The 9,830-nt window shown below is 43.4% G+C and overlaps 1 pseudogene; it reads right to left on the reverse strand.

Annotated features, from left to right (window-relative positions):
• Positions 1 to 7,012: 7,012 nt before the first annotated feature.
• Positions 7,013 to 7,503, reverse strand: LOC102769598 (annotated as a pseudogene).
• Between the last annotated feature and the right edge of the window lie 2,327 nt (positions 7,504 to 9,830).

Genomic DNA, 9,830 nt, shown 5'->3' on the forward strand with positions numbered 1-9,830 from the left:
TCTCTACGTTCCTGTTCCAATTTCCATTTAAATCACACGCTCTCTCTACGCCTCTGTTTCTTCCTCAGTAAAATGGGAATGATAATTCCTACGTGACAGTTATTGTGAAGACACTGTGACCGGATTATGTAAAGCCTCTAAAACAGCTTGGCACTGTTAATGCCGAACTGTAATTATTGTCACCGTTATTACCACACCCATCAAACTGCATCATCTGCTTCACTCTGGGGATTCACATTTGAGGTTATATCTTGCCTTTTTTGTAAGAAAGTTATTTGCAAGCAACTGAAGGAGTGCCTTCGCCCAGCGGTCGCCGACCTTCCGGACCTCACGGACCACCAGTTGGCGACCGCTGCCTTAGCCAATATAAAATGAGAAGCAATTCTAGCGATGCATTTCCTGGCTTGAACAGCAATACCACATTAGACAGTAACACACTCCTAGTTAATACTCACCCAAGATTGTAGCTCTTGTCAAAATATACTTTCGGTTCTCTTTGTGTGCGTGTTTGTGTCTAACTTTTGAACACCTCTGTGTGAAATGCCATACTCAATGTTGAAGAGGACATACATCAATGTTAGAAAAACCTAACTTAATTCAACCCATTTATGAACCCACAGTCAACATATCGTCCATGTACTAGTCTGTCATTTGCAAGTGACAGAATCCCTACTGAGGTGGGCTTAAGAATAATTCGTTAGCTTGTGTACCCCATGGAGTGACAGCAGTTTGCAGAAGGAGAGAGGGTGCCACCTAGAAAGGAGATGTCAGTGCAGGTGATATCCCCAACTGATTGCATCATCAGCATCACGTTCGTATAAACCACTCCAGGAGCTCAATGAAAAGAGCACACAAGCAAAATATTCTTTTTAAAGTTCATAAAATGACGACATTTGAATCTTCAGAAAATTAAATCAAAGCTGACAAAACATTCAGACCAAGTGGCCTTCCATAGGGCAGCATGCCAGTGCTTCCACTCAGCCTGATTCTCGAAGCCTAGCACCTTTGGAGATCAAAGAGGTGGGGAGAGCAAAGACGCGCTCCTTCTATATGCACCCCAATCTCAGGAGCTGCGTGTGGGGCGAGGTGCCTGCAGGCACAGCTCCCGGACAGCTGCTGCCCCTCTGCCACTGACGGGGCCACAGATTAGGCATGTTTTCCCTGTCAGCTCTGTGAGGGACAGAGGTTGAGTCTGCCCTGCTCACAATTTACTGAGTGCCTACTATGTGCCAGTGGGGCCAGAAAAGTGAATGAAATAAAGCCCTCCTTCTCACGGAGCGTGCAGTCCAGTGCACACAAACAGGAAAAATATACAGCAGACAGGAGAAGAGCTAAGAAGAAAGTGGAGCCCGGACTGTGTGAATCGGTGGTTGAGCACTGACCTATGAACCAGGAGGTCACAGTTCGGCGATTCCCCATCAGGGCACATGCCCGGGTTGCGGTCTTGATTCCTAGTGTTGGGTGTGCAGGAGGCAACCAGTCAATGGACTCTCTCTCATCATTGATGTTTCTATCTCTCTTGCCCTCTCCCTTCCTCTCTGAAATCAATAAAGTATATACTTAAAGAAGAAAAAAAGAAAGAAAGTGGAAAGGCAGGAATGGAATCCTTAGGTAGGTGCTGGAGAAGGCCTCGCCTTCCCTGGAGATCTGGGAACTCTGGGGCACAGTGGTCCCAGTGGCAGAGGACACAGCAAGCACTGAGGTCTGGGGACAGTAGTCCCTATGGCCTGGTTGAGGGGGCCCTGGTGGGGGTGAGGTCAGAGGAAAGGGACCATGGAAAAGATTAAGACTTTAAGCTAAATAAAATTAAAAGCCATTGGAGAGTTTTAAACAGATAGTTTTTGTTTTTAGGGTTCCAAACATTAACGAAACAGAACAGGACATGCTACCCCAAAATATGCCACTTTGGCATAAGAATTATTTTGAGCTGAGGCATTTAAGTTTTCCATTTTCTGCCTAAATGCAGCCTCCCGAAAGAACTCAATTGTCATATATGCCTCTTCAGAGAGCAACTCTAATCTCTTCTAGGAAACAGAAGAAAATCACAAAACTATCATATCTACCATTTATTCTCCTAAAAGCCCATTTATCTTTCAAAAAAGTAATGTGTTCTCCCAGAAATGTCCCTTCGCCCTTCCTCATCGCCTATTAGGATGGTATTTAAACCCCCAAATCTAACCACCTCCTTGAGTCACATTTCTTTGGGAACTCCTATACCTAAGAAGGTAACTAAATCTGTTTTCTTCACCCTGGCTGGTGTTGTTCAATGGTTAGAGCATTGCCCTGCCCCCCCCCCCCCAAGGGTTGAGGGTTCAATTCCCAGTCAAGGGCATGTACCTGGGGTTCAGTTCACTCCTTGCCTCTGGTCAGGGCCATGCAAGAGGCAATCTCTCTCTCTCTCTCTCTCTCTCTCGCTCTCTCTCTCTCTCTCTCTCTCTCTCTCCCTTCTCCCCTCTTCCCTCCTTCCTTCTCTCTCTGAAACATGGAAAAAAATATCCTCATGTGAGAATTAACAACAAAAAAACCAGTTTTCCTTCTCTTGCTAATCTGTCTTCTGTCAATTTAATGTGCAGGCCCCAGGTGCAAAATTAAACAGGATAGAGGAAAAGTGTTTTGTTCCCTGACATTATCTTCTCTTTAGATGCCGTCTCTGCTGCTGCTGGCCCGTTCACATTTAGGCTAAATGTATGAAAACAGATTTGTTCTCAGAATTTGTAAGATGATAATGTTTAAGTATATAAACTCCCACCAAAAAAACAATTATATAATATCTTAATTTCTCAATAAATGTTTTGCAAATAATATATTGTGTATATAGTTTGTTTTTTAATTTCAAAAAGTTTATTAAGAAGCCTTGCTACTCACAATCTCTGTCATTCCTTCTCAACTAATCTTATAGACGGAGACTGTTCTTCGAGGGGCCTCCACAGGTTCTCACCTGGGAGCTGTTGGATTTCGCCCTCTCAGGTGTCTCTTTCCTCAAAGGTAAGGGAACCAGGCCCTCTGTGGTTACAGCCCTGGGAAATGCAGAGATGATTGGACCAAGGTCAATGGGCCGATGGTGTGGTCTAGGGTGGACTTTTTTTTCTCCTCAATGAATAGCCCTGGCTAGGATGTTCTTCAGTCCCGCGTTGTCGCCACATCATCACTGTCACATTGCAGAACAGAAGCAATCCTTGTAATAATGCCTACACTTTCTTTTTTTAAAAAAATGCTGAAACCCTTTTCCAAAGACACACTGCGCTGTTCCATCTGGGAAACTAGGTGGGTAGAAACTCTGAGAAGTCACAGGCTTGACTGAGATACCTAGCAGGTCAGCCGCTGACTCGGAAGGCGATTCGGTGAGCCTGGTGCCCATCAATCACAGACATTCCGCATGCGTCTAAGTTAGGGTCTTAGCATCTGTAACTTTGTCAAGTAAAACTGCACACTCATTTGGTCATAGTCCCTACACTGTTTATTTGTCTGCTGGGCCCTTTGATGTCTTAATTATATCTGACTTGCCTAGATTTAAAGTTCAGTGGCCAGAAGAATCCAGAAAGCAACACAAATAACAGAAAAGCAAAGTGTCCTGGGAAAAGGGCTTCCTTAATCAACTCATTAACGAATGATTCCCCAGAGCATGGGGGGGACCAAGAAATAGGATCTTTCTCCACCTCCACCCCACCTCTACCTCTTTGCTATAAAAACCTATTTCTTATTACTTTAATTAAGTTTCTAACATCATCTTGCGTGAAGGCTTTGTATTCATGCAGCCTTGCAGAAAATAGCCCAGAATCCCACAAGGACAGCAGTCACCCACCCAAGCCCGCGCCCCCCACCCCTGCCATTAAATGGCAATGTGATTAGCCTGGCCAGTGTGGCTCAGTGATTGAGCATGCATCCAGGAACCAAGAGGTCATGGTTCAATTCCAGGTCAGGGCACATGTCTGGATTCCAGGTTCAACCCCCAGTAAGGGGTGTGCAAGAGGCAACAGATTGCTGTTTCTCTCTCATCAATGTTTCTATTTCTCTATCCCGCCCTTCCTCTCTCTCTCTAAAATCAATAAAAACATATTTTTAAAAAAGACTTTTCACATTCATCTGAATATTTTTTAAGCCCATATTGTGTGCCAGCCTCTGGCTAAACTAAGTATTAAAGATACTATTGAGAAGAAATGAACAAAAGACATGGTCCCCTGAAATTTAATGGACAAGAATCACATTAGTCTGTAATCACACAAAGTAAATGTAAAGTTGCATCTTCTAAAGCTATGGGATGTGACTTAGTCAAGGAAAGCTTCCCGGAGGAAGTGACCCCTGAGCTGACATTTGGAGGCCTGGGAACCTTCAGGAGAGGAGAGAAGGGAAGCCTCTCCCAAGGAGGAGGTCCCTCTGTAAAGCTGCTGTGACAGGCAGAGCACACGTGGTAAAAGGCCCGGGAAGGCCAGCGCGGGGGAGCACAGGGCGCAGGAAGCATGGGGCGAAGGCAAGGTGAGGCTGCAGAGGGAAGGGCATGCAGGCATGCAGGAATTACAAGGGAAGGAATCAGAACCAGAAAAGGTAACCGAGTTCAGGTGATACTGAAGCAATTCAGGTGAGAGAAAATGAGAGCCAAAACTAGGGTGGCAGGACAGAGAGGAAGAGAAATGGGAGGACTCCAGAACTGGGAGGTAAAACCAGTGGGAGCCCTGGCCTGTGTGGCTCAGTAGTAGAGCATTGGCCTGGGCACCCAAGGGTTGCAGGTTCGTTCCCCACCCTAGTCAGGGTGCAAGCAGGCGGTATCCAATTGATGTGTCTCTTTCACATCAATGTTTCTCTCTCTCTCCCCCTCCCTTCCACTCTCTCTAAAACACACACACACACAAACCCACACTGAAAATTAATGATGGATTGAGCATGGATAATGAGGAAGAGGGAGATGTCAGGTTATCATTTTTAAAGAAACATTTTGTACTTCAATGATATTCACTTAAAATAGCTAAATATATACATGACAGGTATCTGGTTTCATAACTAATACCCCAAAAGCAAGTTGTATCAGGCTCTTTCTGTGGGCCATAGTGAAGTTCTCAGACCCGGAATCTCTGAAGTGCTCCAACAGGTTTTGACAGCTTACGGAGCGACCATTACCCTACAATGTCTTGCTTCTCTTTGGCATAATTATATCAGGCCTCATGGATCTTTAATGCTCTGTTTAAGTAACTGGCCCAAAGTGAGGATGGAGTCATGATTTACTGTTAAAGACAGAACCACATAGAAAGTGAGACATTGTAGCTTAGGAAATCAGGGCATTGCTATTTCTAGACTCTAGGAGTTAATTTCATATCAGTTTACAGAGAAGTGAGACAACATTCAAACAAACATGTATTAGAGTGCTCAGGAATCACTGCTGAAGGAGAAAGGTGAGGTGCGTGAACCACTTCACCAGAAATATTTTTATGCTTTAAGGCATTTAAAGGTACTTCAGGTATTTAAAGTCCGAATGCAGAAATCAACCCCATTGCATGCCAAGGAATTAAAATTTCCCCAAGTTCAACCAATACCATAAAGTTCATTCCTTTTGTTTCACTCAACACATATTTAGTAAATGAACTACCTTGGGAAAGCTACTTAATATTTTGGGTCTTGGTTTCCACATTAGTAAAAAGGGGATAATTATAGTACCTGTTGTACAGGGTTATTGTAAGGATCGAGTGAGTTAAATTCACGTCAAGTACTTAGACTGGCTCTGGTGCCTGGCTGCCTCTTAAGTACCATCCTGGTCTGCTCAACCCGAACTAACTATAATCTCACCACATTTAGCCTTCTTTTCTCTTCCTCAGAGCCTTCCCATGTGCATTTTCCCTCGTGAAAATACTGTTTCTGGCTGGCTTATATCCATCCTTCATGTGTTGTCAGGGTAAGAACAGTGGGAAAAGATATAAAAGCCAAAACCGACCACACACACACACACACACACACACACACACACACACATACACACACACACACACACACACACACTTTCAGTGCTATTAGGGTTGAGGCAGTGTCTGCATGAAATCAGTGTCCCAACAGATGCATGAGACACTCGTGCAGGAAATAACCACACTATTTTCCCCTCTATTTACCTGACCTTTTTCAGAATATCTCACCCTATTGTGGTCCATGGCATTTGGGGGTTGTTGCTTTTTTCAGGCAATTGTGAATGTATTAGGGAGGTTCCAAAAAGTGTTAACCATAAATTATTAAGAGTATGAAAAAACCAGTCTTGTAAGAAACGTTGTAATGATTAGAAGAAAGACAAGACTAACATATGACTGTGTGCCTGCCTTTAGAATTATAAGTGGATTCCATTTTAGGGAACGCTCTGTGTGTGGAAGCCAGAAGGCGTCAACTTCCTTACACAACAAGACAAACCATTTTTATACAATATAGTATGCTGACAACTGGACTATCGGTATAGAAAACATCTGGACTGTCTTCCCTAAGATTTAGAACCTGGAAGCCCTGAGTTAGAATCATGGCCCAACCACTAACGAGCTGGGTGACTCTGGGCAAGTACTTAATCTTTCAAAGTCTCCGTTTTCTTTTCTGCCCAATGGGAATAATATCTACTCCATAGGTTTTTGTAAAAGTTATATGAGACAAACATTTTTTCCTGGCCTTTAGTAATAATTCAATGAAAGCAGGTCTGTTGTCCACTCCCCTCAAAATTGATCAAATCAGTATTGTTAAAAACAAGACACCAGGCCCCAAATGGAGCTAGCTGCTCAGGCTAAGTCCCACATCACCAAATCAAGATTTAATTACAGTTTTGGCTCTTCCAGAATTGGAATCTTAAACCAGTCAATCAGGAATTGCCTGACCAGCCCTAGTTAGGTCATCTGATTGATACACCTTTGTTATCCCCTGAAGCAGAGGTGGGAAACGTCCAGCCCCGAGGGCCATATAAGGCCTCAAAAGCATTTGGTCTGGCCCTGCCTAGGCATTAGGGGTGAGTTCATTAAATGTTTGACCAAATATAGCAGGCTAATTTTAAGTTGATAAATTTTTTTGGCAGACTTTTACGATTTTGTTAACACAAATACAATGTGTACACAACCTGTCTATTCATTTTCTTCGCTGCGTAGCCTGGCATTGGGATTGGTGACTCTGATGGCCAGCTGGGCTGCTCTTTCCACAACGGCTTTGCGGTTCTTTGAGGAGACATTGTGAGCAATCTCAGCACAGTAAGACCTGTTGCGCCGCAGCAGCACTGTAAGCTCCTTGACATTATGGACCAGAAACTTCCAAAAGGCTCTGGGCAGCATGTGCTTTGTTTTCTTGTGGCTCCCATAACCAATGTTGGGCATCAAGATCTGGCCCTTGAATCTTCTCCACACCCTATAGTCAATCCCTCTGGATTTCCGCCAGTTCTGCTTAATTTTGACATATCGGTCTGACTGGTGCCGGATGAACTTCTTGGTCCTCTTTTTGACAATCTTGGGTTTAATGAGGGGTCTGAGGGCAGCCATGGTGCCGAGTAGGAGATGGCTGCCACATCCGAGGGCAGCACCGAGGAAGAGCAAGTTGATAATTTTGAATGGCCCTCGAATGATGTTATAAATATCCAAATGGCCCTTGGCAGAAAAAAAGGTTCCCCACCCCTGTAAGTGACCTTGCAACAAACAAACCACTGTTTCACCTGCGGTAACTTCCTTGTTCCTGCTCCCTCTCCCTATAAGTCTCATTTGGTGCAGTCCTCAGAGGGCATTCTGTCTGCTAGATTGGATGCTGCTTAATTCATGAATCACTGAATAACGCCAATAAGAACTTTAAAATTTACAGTTGAGTTTTGTTTTTTAACAGTACTAAGAAATGGTGATTAAGAAATACATCTTATTTCTGCATAAACTATATATGAGAATCATTGAGTGCAAAGGGTTGCTATATCCTCAATAAAGTTAATCTGCAAATGACACATTTGGAAAAAAAAGATGGAGTTCATTCCAGAACAATCATTTTAAGCAAAACAACAGGCATTATTGGTGAGTGAGCAGTAGGCGATGGGATCAATACAAATGTTTAAGCAGTCAGCAATTTGGCTAATTCACCCAGGTGACTGATGGGGAGAAGGAAGGTTGAAGAGTTAAATTTAGATAAAGAAATAGACTCTTCCTTAGAGAAAACTTGAACATACAATTGCACCACACATTTTTGAGTGAAAGACAGAACAGAAAAGATGTATGCCTCCTTTGTCCTTATCTCTTAAGGAACACTGAGCAACGGGTACATTCTTGAGGGATAGAGTAAGTGGCGATGAACCATGTGTTTTCCAATATGACCTGGACGATGTGTCAGCATCTGCAGTGCTCCAAACCCTGGGAGGATCCATAAAGCTGATGTATCAGAATCACAACCAATGACAAAGTTGACTTATTTCTTTGACATCAATAGCATTGTTCATCCAGAACTCATTCCTGAGGTCAACTCACCTGATAGGCCTCAGCATTGCAAAAAGAGGGAATTCCAGCTCAAGGCTGCAATTCAGACTGTGCCTCTGTTAAGTAGTTTTGATTCTTAAAAAGCAACTGTCAAACCCTCCTTGAACAAACTTCAGTTAGGCTCCTCTGAATCTTCTTCTCAGCTAGGCCTCAACCTTTGGACTTCCATGTCCATCTCTACATTGCCTAATTTTAGCAGAATTCCTGCTAAGTCAGTTTAGCAAGAGTCTCCATTCTCAATATCTGATCACCCTTGGTTATCTGATTAAACTCCTCATCTCCTACCCTGGGTATCTGACCACCCTGTCTGCTTTCAGCAAGATCCTGTTAAGTCATTTTAGCCAGAACCCTCCTTACCCCTGATGTTTCCCTTCGTCATTTTCCACTCCCTGGCCCCCACCCTGCTTCTTAGCTATAAATTCCCACTTGTGTTTGGAATTGAGCCCAGTTCTATACTGCGATCTCTCTTTCCTTATTACAATAATAGTTCCTGCATAAAATTTATTTTCTCCCCTTAACTTCTGTCTGGCTCTGGTTTTCTTTAACACTTCCCAGCCTGGTCACTCACCTATTCCCTGTCTTGACTCCAATTACTTCTAACTGTTTCTCAATATCAAATACACCCTCAGAAGACGAAGATTCCCCACCAATAAAGATCTATGAAGGTCTGTCTATTTTGTTGGCCTAGAAAATCAAACCTAAAGGGAGGTTGTGGAAATCTTTGCTTTGTTTGAACAAATAACTCCAAGTGACAACTATTATTTAACTGTTTATGTTTCCCTGCTTAAAGATTGTGCTGCTTCCCAGTCAGAGCTCTTATACTCATTAGGTAAGTCACAGATACATGGCACCTAATTACTTGAATTAATTTGACTAAGGGTCTTAATCTGAGTTATCTCCAGTTTCACTTCCTAGCTCACTTTTGCAGATTCTTCAGCCTCTTAATAAAGCTTTTTTAAAACAAACAAAAAAAAAAACAAAAAAAACCCTCTTTGGCCTATGACAAAATGAAGCTCTTTTTGCATAATTTCCCCAATCCCCCTCAGGCCATCCATATTCTTAGGCGTTTACTACTATCTTCTTCTTTTTTTTAATATCGTTATTGGTTTCAGAGAGGAAGGGAGAGGGAGAGAGAGATAGAAACATCAACGAGGAGAGAAAAATCACTGATCGGCTGCCTCCTGCATGACCCACACTGCGGGTTGAGCCCACAACCCGGGCATGTGCCCTGACCAGGAATTGAACCGTGACCTCCTGGTTCACAGGTCGATGCTCAACCACTGAGCCGTGCCAGCTGGGCTTTGCTACTATCTTTACTGATCAAATCCCAGAATCTGAGACTTTGAGGCAAACTTAATCTCTCTCTCTCTCTCTCTCTCTCTC

This window comes from Myotis davidii, unplaced genomic scaffold (genome assembly GCF_000327345.1).
Source record: "Myotis davidii unplaced genomic scaffold, ASM32734v1 scaffold376, whole genome shotgun sequence".
NCBI lineage: Eukaryota > Metazoa > Chordata > Mammalia > Chiroptera > Vespertilionidae > Myotis > Myotis davidii.